Source organism: Neofelis nebulosa, chromosome 11, assembly GCF_028018385.1.
Source record: "Neofelis nebulosa isolate mNeoNeb1 chromosome 11, mNeoNeb1.pri, whole genome shotgun sequence".
Classification (NCBI taxonomy): Eukaryota; Metazoa; Chordata; class Mammalia; order Carnivora; family Felidae; genus Neofelis; species Neofelis nebulosa.
The window spans coordinates 63353694-63375570 of NC_080792.1; the positions used below are offsets into that span (position 1 = coordinate 63353694).

Consider the following 21877-nt stretch of genomic DNA (forward strand, 5'->3'; position numbering starts at 1 on the left):
GGTTCCAATTTTAAATAGGTGGTCAGGGAAGGTCTCACTGAGGATGTGACATTTGCATGATGACCCAAAAGAGTGGAGGCAGTAAACTATGCAGACCTAGAAGGAAAAGATCGTCCAGTGTCAAGGCCCTGAGGCAGAGCATGTCTGATATAGTGTCTTGAGGGACATCAAGGAAGCAGCTTCATCATGGCTGAGTGAGGGGCCAGATCATATTGAGCTTCATGAACCATTGAAAGAAGGAGTTTCTTACTCTGAAATGAAGAGGCACTAGAGGGTTCTGAACAAAGATGCAGGATGATGTCACCTGTGTTTTAAAAGTTTCATCTGAGAATAGACTGTGTGAGGGCAAGAGTGGGAGAGGGAGATTGAAATAATATAAACAAGAAACAGTGATGGTGGTGTGGACCTACAGGGTGCTACCTGTGAAGGGGTAAAAAGTAGTGGGTATATTTTGAATACTGAGTTCACAGGATTTTCTGTGGACCAGATGGATCGTGTATGGGATATGGGAGTGATGGAAGAGATAGGAGGGCTCCAGGGTTGTTGGCCCGAGCTCATGGAAAGATGCAGTCACCATTGACTGAGATGGGGGGTGGTCTGGATTTGGACATGTTAAGTTTGTGATACCTGATGAACACCAGATAGTGACTGAGATGGACCATTGGATGGAGCACTATGTGTGTCTGGTTCCCACTGCCTGAAAGGTGAAAGGAAGTGAAGAAACTGGGTATGAGGCTGAGGGAAAGCTGGTGAAATTTTCTGCCCAACTCTGGAGTTGTTGATGATTTCTCTTGTAATAACATAAGGAGTTTTAAAGTTGTTCACAGTTTTTATCCAGAATATTCTGATTTTCTTTCATAAACCTCCCATTTGTCTTTATTTCTAGTAATACCCTTGCTTAGTGTAGTCTGGATGGAAAAGCATTTTTCCAGGACCCCAATTCATCTCTGTTCTGGGTTGTTTCCTACCCCTGCCACCCCCAATTGGAGAAGCACATAAGAAATGTCTTCCAGAAGAGAAAGGATAACCTTTTTACTTGCAAAACAGCCTTGCAGCTCTGCTAATGATTTAGCATTTGATTTGCCTACGGCATGCCTTAAACCCTTGTCCTGGGGATAGAGTAAGTCCAGAAAATGCCAGAGGTATGCTGCCTAGCATACCTAAGGAGGGCACAGGCAGAAATTGCATGAGTTACCAAAAGTCAAAATTGATTTGACTTTCTTAGATATCAGTGTTTTAGTCTGTATGTTTAATGACCCACACCCCCATCCCCTCTTTCCCCTTTCCCACCTCCACACAACTTACGCTTTTATCACGTCTGTAGCTGCTCTGCTGGAGAAACTGATCTGGTTGATAAACCTGGGAAGGCTGTTGAGCCCAGGTGGTGATCAAGTGGTTGACTAGAAAGAAATAGTAGAAAGCGAGGTAAGGAAGAGTTTAGATCGGTAACAAATCAGTCCATATCCTGGACAGTTTTTTCCTCTGTAATGTGATAACATAGGGAAGAAGGGGTCTTGGAGGGAACGTGGCCAGTTCCCTCAGTTTAAGTGAGTTTTAAGCTACTTGACCAAGTCCACACAGCTTGTCAGTAGCCCAACCTTGCTGTGATTCTGTTAGCATCTTTCCTCTGCTGCTGTCACAGTAGGTGAAAGCATAAAAGAAGAGGTATGCTGGTAGGAGAGGAAAAGAATTCTTTACATTTAAGTCACAAAGATCTGAGAACTTGGACTGGAAATTTCACCCCTCCCACAGGAGAACGAGCTGCATTTCTTCAGGGCCCATGACCTGAGACTCTCACACCTTGGAAATGCCCAACGGTGCATCAGAGTGGGGGTCTCCTCCTCCCCCTCCCTTTCTAGCTGAGGGCTCTTAAACATTTGCCCATGTTTCCACGTGGGTTCCATCCCTGGACCCAAACCTGGAGGGAATATGTTGAGCCCCAGGCTCCTGGGCTCAGTATCTATCTAACAAGAGCTGCTGTGACTCAGGGCTATAGTTACTGAGTATCTCATGTTATTTTGAAGTTCAGAGCTTTGCCTGGTGTATCAAGAATTGCATTTTCTACCCTTGAAGCTCCTTGTCCTCAAGTCCAGGCTTCCATATTTGCTGCTGAAACCTTTGAAAACACTTATCCTGCTCCTGCCTAGATGGACCCTGGACCTGTCATCACTAAACCATGTGGCTGCCAACCCCTGTGTTGAGAAGGATTCTGAATCTGCATCCACTGGAGTGGAAAGAAGTGCTGATATTGAGTGCACCTGCTATAGTGGGGGCAGAGGGCATGGACCCTGTGCCTCAAGGCCACTTTCCTGGCCCAGTAGTCTTGAAGAGGTAGATGAGGCCTGTTTGTTGACCATTTGCAAAATGCCAGGCACTGTGTCTATTGTGTCATTTAATTTTCCCAGTCTCTGTGAGGGTGGATGTTTTTATCTCCATTTTACTGATAAGGAAATGGGCTGAGACAGGAAGCTAACAGGACTGGTCATTACCTAGGTCTTGCTCTGCCATTTCTGAGGCCCTTCCCCCCAGGTTCTGGGAGGGTCTCTCTGTTCTCACCAGGGGTCTGCCCTATGTAAGGGACCCCAGACTCAGCATGTTTGCTTTGTCTCCTATTGGTTCCACTCTCACCCACAACCTGATCTGATGGGCTTAGATCTGGCCCACTCTGACCAAGCCCTCAGGATCTCCATCTAGGAAAGGAATTCTCAGCAAAAACTCTAAACTGCAGGGGCAGTGGAGTAACACAGGTCTTTGTTTTGATAGCCAAACAGTTTCTTGTTAAATTTTATATTGATTACCGCCCCCCACCCCAAGGGAAAGGGATCTACAGAGGTGTGTATGTGCTCAGCCTGGCCACATCTTTTACTCCCAGCTCAGCAGGCATTTTTTGAGTGGTCCTTCTGTGCCAGGATATCATCCAGGCTGCCCAGGCCCCCACCCAGCCTGGTTAGGGAGAGAAGGACCAGGTTCTAGTCAAATAGGAAAACATTTTGTCTGACAACAATTACAATGTGTCCAGGAGGGGAATCTGACATGTGGTGCCCTTGCCTAGCTTCTCCTTCCCCCTCCTAGTGGGTGTGAGTGGGAGATGCCAGATTCTGCAGGCATCTGAGGGGAACCGGAGATCCAGCAGTTAGGGGGATGAAAGATCAGAGTGGGCAAGATACGTATTTTTGGAGTAGTTTTAATAAGTCTTTTTTTAATGTTCATTTTTTATTTTCAAAGAGAGAGCGTGCACACATGTGAGTGGGGAAGGGGCAGAGAGAGAGACGGAGAGAGAGAGAATCCCAAGCAGTCTCCACGCTCAGCATGGAGCCTGATGTGGGGGCTCAATCTCATGGCCCTGAGATTATGACCTGAACCAAAATCAAGAGTTGGACGCTTAACTGACTGAGCCATCCAGGTTCCCCTGGAGTAGTTTTAGAAAACAGGTTTTAATAAAGCTATGATTTTTATGTTACCTTTAGAAGATACTAAAAACAAAAGATATGTTTATTTCAGGGGTGCCTGACTGGCTTAGTCTGTAGAGCATGTGACTTTTGATCTCAGGGTCATGAGTTCAAACCCCATATTGGATGTGGAGCCTAGTTAAAACAAAGCAAAACAAAAACAAAAACAAAAACAAACAACGTTCTATTTCACTGATGAGAATTCTCCAGAAAATAATTCTCCTTTATCAGACTTAAAAAGATATAAATCTCCCCCCCCCCTTCACCCCCAGAAGGACAGTCCCCAGTACACATACCCAACATAGGTGCCTATACTTATTTGGTTTTTCAAATGAGTATCAGCTAATATGGTACTGATTTGGATGCTTTGCGGTGGATTTAAATATCCTTGGTAGTTGCTTCAGCCTTGGATATAGCAGTATTACTCAGCATTTTAATGCTTATGGTAGAGATTTATTCTAAAAAATTAGAATATAACTTTATTTCTGCAGCTCCTCTGAGAACTTTAGAAAGGCATATTACCTAATGGAAGTGATCTATCATGATCTATGGTGACAGCTTCATATATGGAGGAATATTCTACAGCACATATCTAGACACTATTTACTGAACACCTATTATTTGCTAGGTATTGGGCATCTAAAGATGAAAAGACAAGCCACCATTGAAGGTCATAGGCTGGTAGGAAAAGACATGAGAACAGATAAGAAGTATCACTACAGTGGTGACATGTGCCAGCACAATGAGGCCTCAGATATTGGAATATCTGAATCTGCTTGGGAGATCAAGAGGGCTTCATGGAGGAGTACCACCTGACTGGCCTAGAAGACATCCCTCACCTCCTCCTGAATGGTCAGAACTTGGGCTCTTGTAAGAGCTTTCAGAGCTCATGTGTGTAGATCAAATGACAGACCAGGGTGGCACCTTGGGTTGGGTTTCTACTCTGGGCTTACACAGTGTCCTTTGTCTAGGAACCCCAGGGATTTGCTCACTTCTTGTTTTTCTGGCTGTGAGCACCTGCTCCTTCAGTGTCTCTGGGATCAGGGGAAACACTTTCCCATGTATTGAGAGTGGCTATCAGTGTGCCTACCCTCTCATAGCTGACTAAAACCTCCTGGGTGAGTACTTGCTTTGCTCATCCATGCTGTTCTCTGGGCATCTTGCCTTGGTGTGAGGCAGTGTAGCTCCACAGTAAAAGTATGGATTTGGAAGTCAGGAAGGCCCAAATTTGAATCTTGTCCTAGCGGTCCTGGCCAAAAAAGCTTGGCCACACAACTGACCTAGTTGTGCTTAGAGTACAGACGTGTGTGATAATGGTGGCTGCTCGTATCTGGGTGTTAACCTGGCCCAGCGCATGGCCCCAGCGTTACCTGCCCATGCTCTGGAGTCTCACTGCTGATGTGCTCAGGTGCTTCAGTTTTAATAATTCAATAATTATCCCCATTTGTCAGATAGTACTGAATCCTGCATTATATAATTTTTATATTAAGGCACCAGGATAAATAAGTAATATCACCACAAAAAATAAGAACAGAAAACACCAACTGTGGCTGAAAATACAAAATGATAAAGCCTTATTAGTTGCTTTAAAAGGGGCCTTTTCTCTTTTTTTCTCCTGGTTTATTTAGTAGTAATCTGGAAGCTGCCTCTACTAAAGAAGTGATGGATTATTGACAGTTACCCATGGTTCTGTGATGCATCAAGCACTTGGAAATACCAAGAACTAAGAAACAATCCTGGAAACTGAATTTTAGCTCCATTATCTACTCTCTAAACAGTAATCGGATGGGGCTTCAGAAATCATCTAGGGGTGCCTGGATGGCTCAATAGGTTAAGTGTCTGACTCTTGGTTTCAGCTCAGGTCACGATCTCAACTGTTTGTGAGTTTCAGCCCTGCATTGGGTTCTGCGCTGACAACACAGAGCCTGCTTTGGATTCTCTCTCTCCCTCTCTCTCTGCCCCTCCTCTGCTCATGCTCCCTCTCCCTCTCCCTCTCCCTGCCTCTCTCTCTCTCTCTCTCTCTCTCTCTCTCAAAATAAATAAACTTAAAAAAAAAAAAAGAAACCATCTAATGAGGAAATAGTTACTAAATACACACCATCATTTCTCCAAGGGCCTTGAGTGCTGTTAGCATGGTGAATGCCAAGTATGAAAGTACTTGCATGCTTTAGCCAAAGTTCCCTGGGATATGTGACACTGTACATGATTTTCACAAGCATAATAATTTTGCTACACATTTATTTTTTGGTTATTATTACTTCTTTATGACTTTTCCCCTTACTGAAGAAAACAGTTTCCTTTCTCCAAAGAGCTGGAAATGTATTGGCTTGGCTAATTGTGGAAACAAATAGCAAGGTACAATTTAAAGCCATTTGAAAAGGTTAGTGATGGGTTTTGTCACATGCATAGAAAGCCCATACACCATCCAAGAGAAGGGATCTGATGATATGTAACCAGACTGACCAAAGCTCCTTCTACCAGGTAGAAAGAAGAGACAACAAAGAGATAAAAGATAGCTAAAGAGAAAATGCTGCACACACCTTTCCTCTGTTTACTAAATACATGTTCTTTTAAGAAGTGGAAGGGAGAAAAGAGATCTCACTTTTATTTTGTCATCCATTTTTAAAATATGTATTGAATTAGTATATACATTAGGAAAGGGCATATATCAAAAACTCACTGATCCCATTAGCAATTGCACCAAGAACCATAAAACACCTAGGAATAAACCTAACCAAAGATGTAAAAAATCTGTATGCTGAAACCTATAGAAAGCTTACAAAAGAAATTGAAGAAGACACAAAGAAATGGATAAACATTCCATGCTCATGGATTGGAAGAATAAATATTGTTAAAATGTCAATACTACCCAAAGCAATCTATACATTCAGTGCAATCCCAATAAAAATTGCACCAGCATTCTTCTCAAAGCTGGAACAAGCAATCCTAAAATTTGTATATATTTTTTACACAGTAAACACACTGGTGCTAAATGCCACTGAATTGTTCACTTTAAAATGGTTAATTCTACATTAATATGAATTTCATTAAAAAAAGCAGCAGCAGGAGAATTCAACAAGCCACCTACAGAGCTCCCTTGATCTGCCTTTTTATTAGAAAAATCTGAATGAAATTGCTGGGGCCATGTCTACTCTGACCAGTGACCAGCGGAGTTATGAGAGTTCAGCTTGCTCCATGTACCTCCGCAATACTCGCTATTGTACAGCTTTTTCATACAGTTGTTTTTGGTGGGTGGGTAGTAGTATTTTATTGAAGCTTTAATTTTCATTTCCTAGATGACTAAGTGACCTTTTCATATGTTTATCAGTCATTTTGAATTTTTATAATTATGTGTTAGAGATCCTTTTTTTTTTCGTTAGTAGAATTTCTGTGAAGGTGATCATTTCTCTTTCATTCCCCAAACATAGCCCAGTTCCAGAAACAAGGAATTTGTCTTCCTCCTTTTTCTCCCCTCCCCACTATAGCAAAAGGCACACTGCCCTCAGTAGTGGCCAAGAGCCCTGTATGTCTAGGTTTACCCTTTTCTCCTCTTGTGGGATGTCTGCAGGTTGCATTTGAGCTGAAGGACTTCTCAGGCCCTTGCTGTTTGGTTGGGGATATGCTTAGAAAGAAGTACAAAGACTGGCTGGTTCAGGGAGCCTTCATGACTTCTTGACAGTGCCACATGGCAAGGACAGGGAGAGGGAGGTGGTGGAGGAAGACGGCTGGCTCCCCTGACCTGTGGAGGTGCAGTGCTGCCTGACTTGTACAGAAATGCCAAAACCCGGGCACAGAGGTAATCACAGTGTGAATGTCATTACTTGCTGCTGCTGTTGCTCTGTCTCACTGGCAGGGTTTTTAATGCCCATAAGCTGCCTGCATACATTAATTAATTAATTTGTTAATTTCTTCTTTATTTCACCCAGTAAGTATCATTGACCTCTTGCTACATCTTCAACCTTGGAGATAAAACACCAATAAAGCACCTGCCTTCTAAGAGATTTAAAAAAACAGTAAAAATATAATGCAATATCATGAAATTAGAGATACCCTGGAGAAGAATGAAGTGGGGAGCAGGGAAAGAAGGGACGGGATAGAGAATGGTGGCAGCAGATGGTGGGGGAGGTCTTTGTGAACACAACATTTGAGCAAAGAGCTGAACCAAGTGAGGGAGTATCCATGTGTCCATTTCATGGAAGAGTATCCGGGTACAAGGAACAACAATTCAGAAGCCTGAGCCAGGAATGTGCTTTCCTTGGAGGGACAGCACAGAGGCCAGTGTGGCTGGAGCATCATATGCAAGGGTCACAGAGATCAGAGGCCTGGTTAGGTCCTCATGGTCCTTGGTAAGGAATTTGGATTTTGCTTAAGTGAAAGAGGAAGGCAGTATAGGGCTTTGGGCCAGGAAAAACATGAGCTGGTTAGGGTTTTTAAAGGATAATCCTACTTGCATCATGGAAAAGAAACCATCAGACTCCTTGGCTCTGGCCACACCTGCCCCACTCCAAGCTGACCTTTTCCCCAGACCATCAGGGACTTCAAGAGACAGCTTTGCCCCCTTTGCCCCACTTACTTCTACATCTGCCAGCTTGGCCTTGTGTGTCATTGCTCCTGCTTCAACTTTCTGCTTTTGAGTCTTTGTCCTCTATATCCACGCCCTGGTGGTGGGAGTATCCCAGGGAAGAGCTGGGGGCAGGACCCACTAAAGGAGAGCTGACAACTCCTTCAGCACCCCTCTGTGCCCTCTACATCCTGCTGTCTTGGAGGGAAGAGGAGCAAGATTGAAATATGCGCTCAATGTTGTGGGGGCTTAAAATCCACCTGGTCCTTCTCCCTGCCGCCATTCCAGGTGCATTTCTGAGGTATGTTGTAGGCTGCGTGAAAGCTGCGCTAATGGTGTTTTCTGTTAACCAGCCCAGGACACTCATTGTTGAGTACCTCCTATGGACACACGAGGGGTGTGAGGCCTCTGGAGACACTGGTTTGATGTTTGCTTCTCGGCACCTTTAATTATAACAGAATCCTCCTTATTTTTCAGAACTCGTTGCTATGTTCTTGATCTGGTGTCCTGTGTCTCCTGCTCTATAGATGCACACAGCATACACACACACTCACATGTGAGCACTGACACCCTGTTACATTGATAGCAGATACACAGATGGGAAATATCGGTCAGCATTCATAAGTCAAAGTACTTCAGTTCCAAGAGCAGCAGGGTGGGGATGGAGGCCACCCCCCCCCCCCAGCCTAGCATTCCTGACACAAACAGCTGTAATTGTGTCATAGCAACAGCCTTTCCAACATGTGGGTCAGAGTCACATCTATGCTGCATTAAAATAACCCTGTGGTCTGTCCGCTTCTTTCAACATGAGTGACTTATGGGAACCTGGATTGAAGAGGAAGGTAGGGAAATGTGTGCCAAGCATGAAGGAAAATGGCTAAAAAAATGATTAAAATTATGTATATCTCTTTGCCTTCTATAAATAACTCAGATAAACCTGAATAAAATCCAGCTTCTCCACTTAGAAGAGATATGGCCAAATGAAGTGAATGCTTATCCTAAACCTCCATAAACACTTAGAAAATTGTGATTAGTTCTTCAGAGACCACAAGCCTCCTGTCTTGGATGTGCCGTCTTCCCCTAGCTCACCATTATGGGACATAAAGCTAAGGTACCCAAAGTGACCTGTGACCTGATGTGGTCTAGTGGTTATATTCCCTTCAGCTTTGTTTATAACCTTGTTACCATCCGTTATGAAATGACAGCAAGTGGGTTTCATTGAAACCAAACATTTTTTCACTTCATGTATCCTTCTGTCAGATTTTTATTTCAAAATATTATAGTCTAAGTTAAAACATTTGCATGGGTGTGTTCAGTTGCTGAAAATGTAACTTGTGATATGTGTGCTTTACATTATACCTCAATAAAAAAATTTAAAATTACAGCCCAAATCCCTTTTTTTCTTTATTTTAAAGCCCCTTACCCATTTAGTCCATACCCCCTCCCACAACCCCTCCAGCAACCCTCTGTTTGTTCTCTATATTTAAGAGTCTCTTATGTTTTGTCCCCCTCCCTGTTTTTATATTATTTTTGCTTCCCTTCCCTTATGTTCATCTGTTTTGTATCTTAAAGTCCTCATATGAGTGAAGTCATATGATATTTGTCTTTCTCTGACTAATTTCTGTCAGCATAATACCCTCTAGTTCCATCCACGTAGTTGCAAATGGCAAGATTTCATTCTTTTTTGATTGCCGAATAATACTCCATTGTATGTATACCACATCTTCTTTATCCATTCATCCATCAACGGACATTTGCAGCCCAAATCCCTTTTAAGCTTTATTTCATCTTATGGTTTACAAACTTCACGGGAAGTTTTTAAAATATTTTTTCAAAGTTTATTTATTCTGAGAGAGAGAGAAAGAGCAGGAGAGCATGCATGTATGTGCACAAGCTTGAGGAGGGTCAGAGAGAGAGGGGAGAGAATTCTAAGCAGGCTCCATGCTGTCAGCCCAGAGCTGGAGCTCAGTCTCACAAATCATGAAATCATAACCTGAGCTGAAATTGAGTCAGATGCTTAATCAACTGAGCCACCCAGGCACCCCCAGGGGAAGTTTTTTTAATGTTTTCCAGAAAGGAAAGAAAGAAATATTAAAAGCAAAAAATGACCTTTTCTCCATCCCCCTGACAAGTGTGACTTTGGTCGTGGAGGGCGTTTTGCCATCTGGGCCAGCCAGAGCAGTCAGAGCAGTGAGTGTGGGCAGTGAAGGGACTGCTCCATGCGAGGACCAGTGGGCTGCATGAAACAAGACAGGGACATGAGGTGGGACTGAGGCAGCCTTTTGAGAATTTCTTTTCTGTGATGTCGTGAATGGGAAGTGCTTCCCCTCTTTATTTTTTTTTTTCAACGTTTTTTATTTATTTTTTTTGGGGGACAGAGAGAGACAGAGCATGAACGGGGGAGGGGCAGAGAGAGAGGGAGACACAGAATCGGAAACAGGCTCCAGGCTCCGAGCCACCAGGCCAGAGCCTGACGCGGGGCTCGAACTCACGGACTGTGAGATCGTGACCTGGCTGAAGTCGGACGCTTAACCGACTGCGCCCCCACCCTCTTTAGAACTGAAATAGACTCATCTGGCAGCGCTTTTCTCCTCAGAGGATGTGACGTAGTGGGTTTTGGTTCATTATACAACCAAGGAGTTTACAAGAAGTTGGCTGTGCCAGAGATTGCAGTCTCTTGGCACAGGGCAGGGAGGTGCAGGCTGTAGGCTCCTATACTACCTCTCCCTTCAGATATTCTGCCTCCTCCCTCTAGTGACAGTGTTTTTGTGACTCCGTTGTGAAGCTTTCAGAAAATTGGCAACAGAGTGGATCCCTGGGCTGCAAGAGGGGTTTAGTTGGACATATTGGGTGGCCAGCCAGTCTCTATTCCCTTTCATGAGAAAAAGGCTCACTCTGGGGCCATCTAGACCCATTATGAAAAAGGCATATAGATGTTTGACCTGCTACATACCATGCAGGGTCCTTTGTAGTTAATGAGGAGGGGGTGAGATGTGCTATATTTCTATGGTACCGTTTTGTACATAATTTATTATAAACGTCTACGTGTAAGGCAACTGGGATAATGAAAACATCCCGAGAATTATCTTTTCTGTATGTAGCACATAACCTCTGGGACCTAAGTCTAGTGGCTGGTGGTCACTGGCTCTGTCACTGAGTATATCTACTTGTGTATGTGTGTCCAGCTTAACAGAGACTTTTGGAGAGACGCCCTGAGACAGACACATGTAAAGTTGAATGACAGTAAATTTGACCTACTGCTTTTTAAGATACTTTATATGTTTCAAGTAATTAATAGCTGGTACCATTGAATCCAACTTGTGTCTCTTTCCTTTAAAGATAGGTAGTGTTGGTAAGTGTAATTTAGTAGCCCATAGTCAACAATGCTAACATTTGATTTATAGCAAAAGAAGCACCTGAGTGTAGTAAGGATATTTGTATATAAGCAATAATAAGGTTAATGTCAGGTGGCCCATCACTGGGTTTTATACATACTTTACAGACAAAGCATAAGATCTAGAACTAGAGGCCCAGAAAATAGATCTCTTCTTTTTCCACCTATTACTTTTCCCACTAAGCCACAGTGTGAAGGTCTGTACCTTGTCATGCCCAAGTTTTGCACATGGGTGCTGTCAGATCACTGAATTTGTAGAACTCCACAGAGGCTTGCATTGATCACTAAAGGAGAAGTAAAGGTGTTTCCATCATCAGCTTATGAATGGAGATTAAACTTGCTTCATTATATCTAACACTGTAATGCTGTATTTTATAAATATAATTAACACAGATATAGATTATTTGTGTTGTTTTTATATAGTTTTTGTGCCCCTCCCAACCCAGATTCACTGCTGATCCAGAACAGAGTTGGTATAGGTAGATAGGCATCTAGGCAGGAGTTGAAAATGCTCTAAGACCCATGCCACCATTGGCCAGTCTGGCCAGAAACAGGTCATGTTTATCCCTTGAATGGTTGGGAAGGGCTTGAGACTATGAGGTGATACTCCGAGGGCTTAGAAATACAGAGGTGCACATGCGAGTGACCTGCTTGCTGTCAGGCTTCTCCACAGTCCAGTCATTCAGGAAGGTGAACCTTGGTATTTCTCCTCCATGTTCTGGACTCTTCATGGAATCATTCCTTTCTGAGAGACTTCCCTTTAGTTCCAAGTTGCCTTTGCCTGAGGTGACATCCTTTGGCTGCCTAGGATTTTGCTTATTTCTTTGACTTGCTATAAAGGTAAAAATCATGTGAAATGATTATTTTATTTAGTATAACAAAAGTAGTTATCCCTTCCCTCTGTGTCCTAGTCCCAATTTGCTCTTGTTCATTCACTCTTGTCATCTGTCAAGAAGAAGGAGTTCCTTAGCAAATGCCTCTCTTTAGGCCCAACAGGACAGTCCACCTCCCTGAAGAGGACACAGCCTGGCTAAGGGGCATTGTCTGGCCTTACCTAGCAGTGGGGTCTCCACAGACTGGGGCAGCCTTGGGGAAGGTGTCCCATGCCCTAGATCTTTTCCAGAGAGATCTTGAGTGTGATACACTGAACCTGTTCTGAGCCCCTGTGCACAGAGCCCACCAGAGCTGGGTGTATACCCAGAATCCTCATGCTGAACATGCCCTACAGGGGTCTCACTGCTCCCCCAGAAGACTGAGACTCCCTGGCTGATGCTGATGTACCTGGGCTGTCTGGGTGCCCTGTGGGAGCACCAGGTCAGGCCATAGCCCCACCCAATGCCCCCCGCCCCTGCTGCTGTTTCTGAATGTCTTTTCCCTAGCAAAATGGTATGATAGAGGAGAATCTAAGACATGACCCCTGTCTTCTAAATAGCTTGCCATGTTGCTCACAATCGATACATTCAACTGTTTCCAATAATTTTAGAGCCATTTTCTACAAGCCTACCAATGCTGGAATGTGTATGCCCTTCATTTGGAGGCTCATCCTGACAGTCTGGTCTTTTTAATTATTTGAGTCTTCCTTGTTTTGTTTTGCACAAAAGCGTAGTTCTATGTAAAATATCGTAAGTTCCTTTTTACATTTTTGTTAGACCACAGAATCAGCTTTTAGAGCTAGAAAAAATTTAAAAATTATGAGAGAAATCTGGATCTTGGAAGTATTAGTCATTAAAGATAATTTATGTAAAAACAAATAATATCGTTTTTCCTCCTTTTGCACTGTATGCCCCCTACTGCTTCTGGCTATGGTATCCCTAATGTTCTGAGAAAAAGAGGTATTATTAGTTGGGAATTGCTTTGAATACTTTGGAAATATTTTCCAATATTTGAACAGTATCCTTTCATTAAATCATAGAACACTCTGCCTGGCTCATAATATAAGAGCTTTTCTTCTTTCAGCAAGAAACAGAGGGAGGCCAAGATTCAATGTTTTTCTCTTTGCTGCACCAGGAAATCCCAGCGTAGTGCTCAGAGCAGAATGTAGTTTCTTTACTTTGTCCATCGGTGGGCCCCTCTATTTTAGACAAAAAGAATACACAGAGTAGGCCGAGGGTGGCAGAAGTAAAAGCCTCAGTCGTGCCCACCTATGCCCCTGGCCCCTGCCCCCTGTGGTCCTTAGGAAGAAGAATGCTTGTTAGCTTGGGCCTCTCCTTCAACCCCTGTTGGGCCCTTGCTTCCTCCTTACCCATGTGCTGGAGAATGCGAGAGGTCCCTGCTTCCCAAGAATGTGCTGGCAGTGCCCTGCTGTACAGAGGCAGACATGCTGATGACCCTAGACATAGTAGCTGCCATGCTATTGTCTTCAGATGTGGAGTGGCTACCTGGAGGCCATCTTCCCTGTGTTTGGAGGACAGCTGACTGCAAACTTTACCTAGCAACAAAAAGAGCTGGAGTCAGGCAGGGAGAAGAAGTGGGATGGTTGTTATTAATCATGCTGAGATGATGCATTGTGGTTTAAAAATGGAAAAGGAAGGGACAGATTAAATATTGACATTTACTGTATTCCCACTGTGGTCACTTTTGGTTTGTCTGACACGAAAACATATATTCACTGAAAGGGGAAATAAAATCTTTAACTTCTGCTCCAAGAGGCTTCAGTTAAAAAAAAGAGAAAGAGCTTAATATGATTAATTTCCAGCCTGGCCTCAGTTGAAGAGTTTGGTTATTAAAGTCTGTAAAAGCTTTTTCTTAGTGTGTCCACTGAAACAAATTCTATCTTAAGACTTCTCTCAAGTCAATGTCCGAGTTTTATAAAGCAAGTAAAATAAATCTTCTCTTACACTGCATGTTGACAGTATGCCTATACTATAGAAATATACATTAAATAAATGACATTTATAGTGGAAACTTGAAGAAAATATGTAACCTGTAAGAAGTTTGGGTGTCCCCCTACCACTGCCTCCCAGGATATAGATCTTATCAGTGAATTATTAAGTGATTGTTAAACAAGTCTTGTAAAATGTTAATTTGTAATTCAGTTGTTTTCTCTCTGTACATATTGTCCTTCAAGGCCACTTTTTCCTGTTGTTACAATAGTGAGAATGAACCTAATGGACTAATATTCACTTGGCCCTAGTATCCTTGGCCTCCTGGCACAGTGGTTAGGTGGCTTTTAAGGTCTTATTTGGCATCCATTTTCAAGTTTGCCAAGGTTTCAGTGAGTAAATCATTGTCTGACAAAATGACCTTTGAATGCAAATGTATGGGACTTTTCAGAAGGACTCAAGTGGTGGGATTCTGAGGAAAGACTATTAAATTTCCAATCTACTTCCATAAATACAGAGTTTTGTCATAGAACAGAAATTACAAATTAGAAATCTCATGGCCTCATTCTGTAAATTGGGAAACAGTTCAATTCCAGTGTCAAAATGGTGGGCATAGATGGGGGAAAGGAAATATGGAATTGAGAAAGGAATTGAACCCAAATCTCTTTTGTTCTTAGTTGACAAATCTCAGAGTCTAAAATTCTACTGACGAATGAAATTGTAAATGTGTCTCATCTGTTTCTCTAAGCCTGCCTTCAGTCAACAAATGTTTTCTATTCATCAGCCTAAGAAACAGCTTTGGTGCTGTCACTCTTAGTGAGTCCATTTATTTATCTTTTAGAGAAAATACAAGGGCATATTTTTTTCTCCTTTCCTGAAATATGGGATGGTGTTTTTGAAAGGGGGTTGTAATGTGGCTTAGTAGAAAGGAAAGAAATACATCAAAGATTCTTAAATCTTCCCTTAGCTGCCTCTCAGAATTGGGCCAATAACCTTTAGAGTGGCTGAGATAGGTCAAGAATCGGTTAATAAAATTACAAAATCTAGAACAAGAAAAGACCTCCAAGGTCATCCGGCCTAGCCTGTCTTTAGGTAATTAAGGTGTTAATTTTGTACTGAGATGACAGCTGAAACTCAAAGGGATTATATGCTCCACCTAGATCACATAGTAAAATCATAAGCACTGTTGTTTTATTAGATTAAGTGAGCTCAAAGATCTCCACTCATCTTCTAGCTTAGTGAGCTTGCCTTTGCCTTCACTGCCAGCCTCTTTGTGGAATTATTTTTCCTATTGATTCCCCCCACCCCCACCCCTGCCTTTTAAGGTCCCTCTTTTAATTCTGTAACAAACCTCAGGCTCTCCCAGCTCTTCTGGCCTCTCTGGATTCCCCTGCTTGGCTTGGAGGAGATTGGCTGTGTCTGGAGGGACAGGAAGAGTTATTATGCAGACGACAGGCACCAGCTGTTCTGCATCGGTACCAGTGAGAACACGAGAGGAAATGAGCACCAGTGGCAGCTTGGAAGATTTAGGTTAAACATAAGGAAATGAATCCTGAGTCCTGAAGACTGTCAGGAACTAGAGTAGATTGTTAAGGAAGATTGTGGAATCTGCTTCTCTGGAAAAACAACAAACACACCTTAAAAATAAGGCAGGCTTGCTGCCCAGAATTATGTTAGAGGGGTCTGCTTGAAGTTAGGGGGTAAACCGGATGACCTCCCATCCTCTCTCTTGATTCTATTAAAAGATTTGCAGGGGATGAGGTTTCCACAGTCAGTAGCACAGTCTAATGCTTAACAAGTCTTTTGTTGAAGATATTAATACCATCTTTTCATCTGACCTAAATCTTTCCTGTGGAAGTTAAGCCATGCTCCCAGTGGGGATGAAGAGCAGAGGAGATCAGAATTCAACCTTGAAAGTATCCAGTTAAATTTAGAGTGTTTAGAGTTAGGGAGACTCAAGAATCGGCACTGAACTGGGTCGCATCATTCAGTGGTTTCAGAGACGGTTATCACAGAACCTTGACTCTTGGTTTTGGTATTAGAGTCAAAGGCTCCCATAGTTGAGATTAATAAAAGGATTGGGAGGTGGGAGGAAAGGAGTGTGATTTCAAGGTTTGTGGCAATTACCACCAAACCACTGCATTAATGTAAGCCAAAATTAAAACCACATAGTATAAAATGTCATGCTCACACATTTATTTGCTGTAGCAAATCTGAAAGCGGTCAGCTCTACAACCAGCACCTCAGCGAACTTGAAGATAGACAACCAAGTAGCACAAGGATCAGAACCTCTTCATTAATCTTTCAAAATTGTGTTTTTATTAGCTTAACAAAACATAAAAAATGTGCATGTATTCAGGAAATGCAATAAGATGAATTAATGAGTTTTAAAGCTATAATGTTCAATTAATTAGTAATTTCCATTCAGCCTGTTGCCCGACTCATAATGAACATTCTCCAGTCTAAATAAAATTTAGACTGATTCGCTTTTGGGAATTTTATTTGGCTTCTTTTTATTACAGCTTTAAAAAGGGCCTTTTAGCATTTCTAAAAGGGTGACTACTGCACATTTTCAGCCTTTCTTTATTATTACCATTTTTCAAAAGCAGTTCACTAAGCCCTGTAAGAAGATACAAGTGACTTTCATGTCATAATATCAGGTCAAAGTACATTTGGGGAGCCTTAATTTTCTTGAATGTGACAAAAGTCCCCCGTTTTTGAAGACAGAAGGATGACTTCTGAAAACCAAAGCTACAGTGAGAAGAAATATTTTGTTTAGGGGAGGGAGAACAGGAAACGTCTTTTCAGCTGTCACCGTGGGAAGATGCCCAGGTGAGAATGACATTGAAGAAATCCTTCTGAGCACACACCTTCCCCAGCTGTGGAAAACCTCCATGATCCCCTTTCGTTTTCACCCCCAGTTCTCCTTTCAGTATTACTCTTGGGGCAGGCAGCTCGATGCCCACTCCCATAACAATAGAATACCTTACCACTGTCTCCACTTCCATCTCCAGTTCTCATCTACAATGAATCATCTTCCTGATTAATAGGGAATCTTGGTTTCCCATTTAGAAGCATATATATGTTGTACAAGACTTTGAAATTTGGAAATGTTTAGAATACCTTGAAACTCTTTGCTTATAGAGAGTTGTTTGATCTTTTTTTATAAGTTTATTTATTTTGAGAGAGAGAGAGTGTGCAAGCAGGAGAGGGGCAGAGAGAGGGGAAGAGAGAGAATCCCAATCAGGTTCTGCACTGGTAGTGCAAAGCCTGATGTAGGGCTCCAGCTCATGAACCATGAGATCATGACCTGAGCTGAAACCGACTGAGCCACTCAGGTGCCCTGGGTTGTATGATCTTTAAATAAAAACCATATTATGGGGCACCTGGGTGGCTCAGTTGGTTGGGCGTCTGACTTCAGCTCAGGTCATGATCTCACAGTCCGTGAGTTCAAGTCCCATGTCAGGGTCTGTGCTGTCAGTTCAGAGCCTGGAGCTTGCTTCGGATTCTGTGTCTCCCTCTCTCTCTGCCCCACCCCCACTCACACTCTGTCTCTATCAAAAAATGAATAAACGTTAAAAAAAATAAAAATAAATTTTAAAAAATCCACATTCAACTAACCTCATAGAGTCACTGTGTGTAGATGTTAGCAGTTAACTGGGTTGGGCTGGCTCTAACCAAGCACGGGAATAGCATCCTTCTGTTTATTTTCTCATCTTTGGTACATTTGAGGAGGTGTCTCCTGATTCCATTCTTCAGAGCTCCTCCTTCCCTATAAGACAATGTAGATGATGTCAGAGTGCAGAGGTGCATCTCTCTTTCCTTGCAGGATGATGTTGGGTTTCAGATGTTGTTTTTTGTTATTCACACAAAATACTGCCTTTATGGTGCCTTTTGCAGAAAGACTTTGCCTTGGCATCATGCTTTCTTGCCCCTTATGGGAATAATACCTGGGAGAGGGAAGCATTATTTTCAACTCTTTGATGAGAGGAGATAAGATTGGTGAAAGTTTGACCATCCCTCGTAGGTGGTCCTTCATGAACCCATGTAAAGTTTGACATTCAGTTGCTGACTAACAGAACACAAGTCCTGTCCTTTCAACTGAATCAAGACTGACGTCAGAGGCCTCATCCAGTAACAACAGGGAAAATTTAAATTAAAGAATCCCTGAGCATTTCAGTAAATCCTTCTATAAGATCATATGCTGTGACATAAATGTGTATTGTTGACAGTAACCACCTAGACAGATCATCAAGGGAACAAGTCATGGGACCTGTTCAGTATCAGCACCAGGGTGCCCATAATTTGTGAGGCCATAAGCAGGTCATCAAAATATAGATGGTGTAGCAAATTTGGATTTTTTTATAAGAAAGAAGAAACCATTAGCAATCTACTACATTTCCAAACATTACAATTATTCGGGTAGCTTGAAGTGGGCTTCAAGCTCCACCTACATACCACCCCCACCCTTCTCACAGACAGGATGAAATGGGGGGAAACCTGAGTACGGTTCCAGATTTACAGCCACTGGGAGAGAGAGTTTGTGCAGTCAGAGTGTGTGAAAGGGATTGCAGATCAGTGCTGTGACCATCATTGTTAGGGGAGCGGGGGTGGGGGGTGCTTACTTTATTTCCTCCTATATCTGCCAATGTGATTTCAGCAAAAAACCCTGATTTTCTGTCTTCAATCTTAAACAGGTATGATGGCTAAGTATTAATATTAATGAGCATAATAACAATAATAAAACTGGCAGCAGCATCAAATGAATGTGGTCTCCTGCAGTAGAAATATTTACCCGATGTGTCCTGCCAGTTAGAGAGATTTTGGCATTAAACCTAGACATTACCTCATCCTCCTGGGCAGACAGCCGATTTTGATGCTAAGCAAGTCTGCCGAAGTGAAGAGCTGAGTACCTGCCTAATTAGCTGAGTAGCCTCAGACCCTGGTTGGGAGTGATTTTCTTGAACAGGTCTGTCTGTCTGTCTTGTGTCTTTCTTTCTCTCTGCATAGCTCCATAGGGTTGTCATTGTTTTCAAACTGTGCTGATGTATATTTTTTTAATCTTGAAGGACACACTGTGAAAAGGTCTGCCAGCCAGGTAGGGAGATACACATAGAAATCTGAAAGGTCAGAATTTGGGGGAAAAGTGAAGTGCCTGTGTGTGTATGTGTGTATGTGCACATGTGTGCACACGTGCCCACACACACACACACACACACACATACACCCTTACACTTGCAAGCACTCGTGCTCCTCTGTAACATTCAGTCAGGGACCGGGGGACGAAACCAGTTTTTTTGTTTGTTTTAATTCATGATAAATACAAGGGACATTCCACAATGATGAAGTTTTTATTTCAGGATCTTTCACAACTAAAATAATATTTTGAAACATTGACATTGTACTAAAAATGTGTTTTTGCTACTTTCAACCTTAGAGAACATAACACTTAAAATTCTTTTATTCTATTGGCGTTAAACCACTTTAATTAGTGGTTTGACCACTAGTGGAAATTAGTGGTCCAGGACAGAGGTTCAGGGTGAGCAAAACAGACAAATATGGGGTTAGAAAGTAAAATCTTTGGGTAATATTGAAAATATTGACAAGGCTTGAATTGTCACGAAAGTACCAAATGTTCGCTCTGTAAGTTTTCCAAATAGGATATGGGAAACCACTCCACCTTCTCCCCAGATCAGCTTGCCTTATGTTTGCTTTAGCTCTTGACTCAAAGTTTCATACCATACAGGTTTGGGGTTATTACTACTAAGTGAATTAATTTTATCAATTGGTGTCACATCTTCTAAAATTCCTTCCCAGAGCTAAACAGTTTTTGTGTTGGCCCTAATTTTTAACCAGAACTTAGGACTATATTGAGGTACATTTTGTGATAAGTTTTTTCCTAAAATGCTCTTATTTGAGTTTAAGTTGTACTAATTCCTTTATACACTCACAATTGAATACTAATTATTGGCCTATGCATTACCAATTTTTTTAAGTGTGAACTTCATTCTAGCCACCAAGTCATTTAAAAAATGTAATTCTGTAAGTGCTAAGATCATATGTATACTGTTTTGCTATCTAGTAAATTCTTAGGTATTTGTCAACTCTTTACAGAAAAAATAATGTGTCGAGAAAAAGATAAAGTAGCTTCCTCCTGGTGCAGAATGAGCCAAACTCTGTAACTCTGCTTCCTATGTACTCTCAGCCAGCTTGGGCTATGACTGTCCAGAATCCATAGGGACACTGGAACAGGGACTGCCCACTGGGGAAATTGTTTGGGCCAAGCCCAGGAAGGTGATCTGCCTATGAAACAGGCTTTCTGAGTGCTTCTGCCTGGATTTTGACTTTTCCCCAGTGTCCTCAGAGAGTGCAGCCATCTGGGAATCATCAATGGACCAAGCAGCCCTATGTTTGTAGGCTGAGATCCATTCTCATCAGACAATTCACGATGGGCTATTTGGGGAAGGATTTATTTCCATGTTATAGGTGCTTTGTGTCCAGACAGTTGTAGGTCAGTGGATGCAGCAAATATCTGTGGTAATGGAAGGAATTGGGGGTAAGAAACTTTGGAGAATGAAGGGTGACAGCAGGGTTTGTTGTAGAAATCAGGATTATATATTTGTATTAAAATGAACATAAGGTACTGATGGCATTACATGGAGTTTTAAGTTTTGACTGTGCATGAGTGGTATCTCTTACGGTTTATTTATGGCCACAATCAACTGATGATATGTGATAAAAATGTTTATAATTTATATCCTGAAAGTGGAGATTGATACTAAGAGTATTTTTTTTTCTTTTTTTTTTTTCAACATTTTTTAAATTTATTTTTGGGACAGAGAGAGACAGAGCATGAACGGGGGAGGGGCAGAGAGAGAGGGAGACACAGAATCGGAAACAGGCTCCAGGCTCCGAGCCATCAGCCCAGAGCCTGACGCGGGGCTCGAACTCACGGACCGCGAGATCGTGACCTGGCTGAAGTCGGACGCTTAACCGACTGCGCCACCCAGGCGCCCCTAAGAGTATTTTTTAAAAGTTCTGAAGCTTTGAAATTTTTTTAAGTTTTTATTTTAATTCCAGTTAGTTAACTTAGAATGTTGTGTTAGTTTCACATGTACAATAAAGTGATTCAACACTTCTATACATCACCTTGTGTTCATCAACACAAGGGTAATTTTTTCAATGTTTTTATTTTTGAGGGCGAGAGAGAGGCAAATTACAAGCAGGGGAGGGGCAGAGGGAGAGGGGGACACAGAATCTGAAGCAGGATCTAGGCTCTGAGCTGTCAGCACAGAGCCCAACACGGGGCTCAAACCTATGAACCGCGAGATCCATGACCTGAGCTGAACGAAGTCAGACGCTTATCCAACTGAGCCACCTAGGTGCCCCAAAGGGTATTTTTTTAAAGCTTATTTTACTCTATGCCTTTTTTCCCTCAGTTACATGGAAGATGGCCCTAAATACTATTATCAATGGTATCATTGAAAAATGCAGCTTTTTGTGCTCAAGTAACATTTCTATTCTGTGCAGCCTTTGAAAATCCTTTCCACAGATAGTTGGCAGTCTGCCATTGTTTCCAACAGACAACACGTTTCCTCACCACCAGGTACCAGAACAAGTACTGTGACATGTATGGGGTTCCCTGTCTTAA

The 21877-nt window shown here is 42.4% G+C and overlaps 1 protein-coding gene and 1 long non-coding RNA gene across 14 annotated transcripts in view; one reads left to right on the top strand and one right to left on the bottom strand.

Moving 5' to 3' along the window:
• The window catches only part of LDLRAD4 (low density lipoprotein receptor class A domain containing 4), a 452644-nt gene that overhangs the window by 296249 nt on the left and 134518 nt on the right, over positions 1-21877 (top strand). The gene's annotated exons all lie outside the window — the stretch shown is intronic.
• LOC131490444 (uncharacterized) lies at positions 10575-15681 on the bottom strand. Its single transcript, XR_009251099.1, has 3 exons — positions 15578-15681; positions 13647-13832; positions 10575-12236 (listed from the first exon to the last, which is right to left on the bottom strand). It is a non-coding gene; the product is annotated as an uncharacterized LOC131490444 (long non-coding RNA).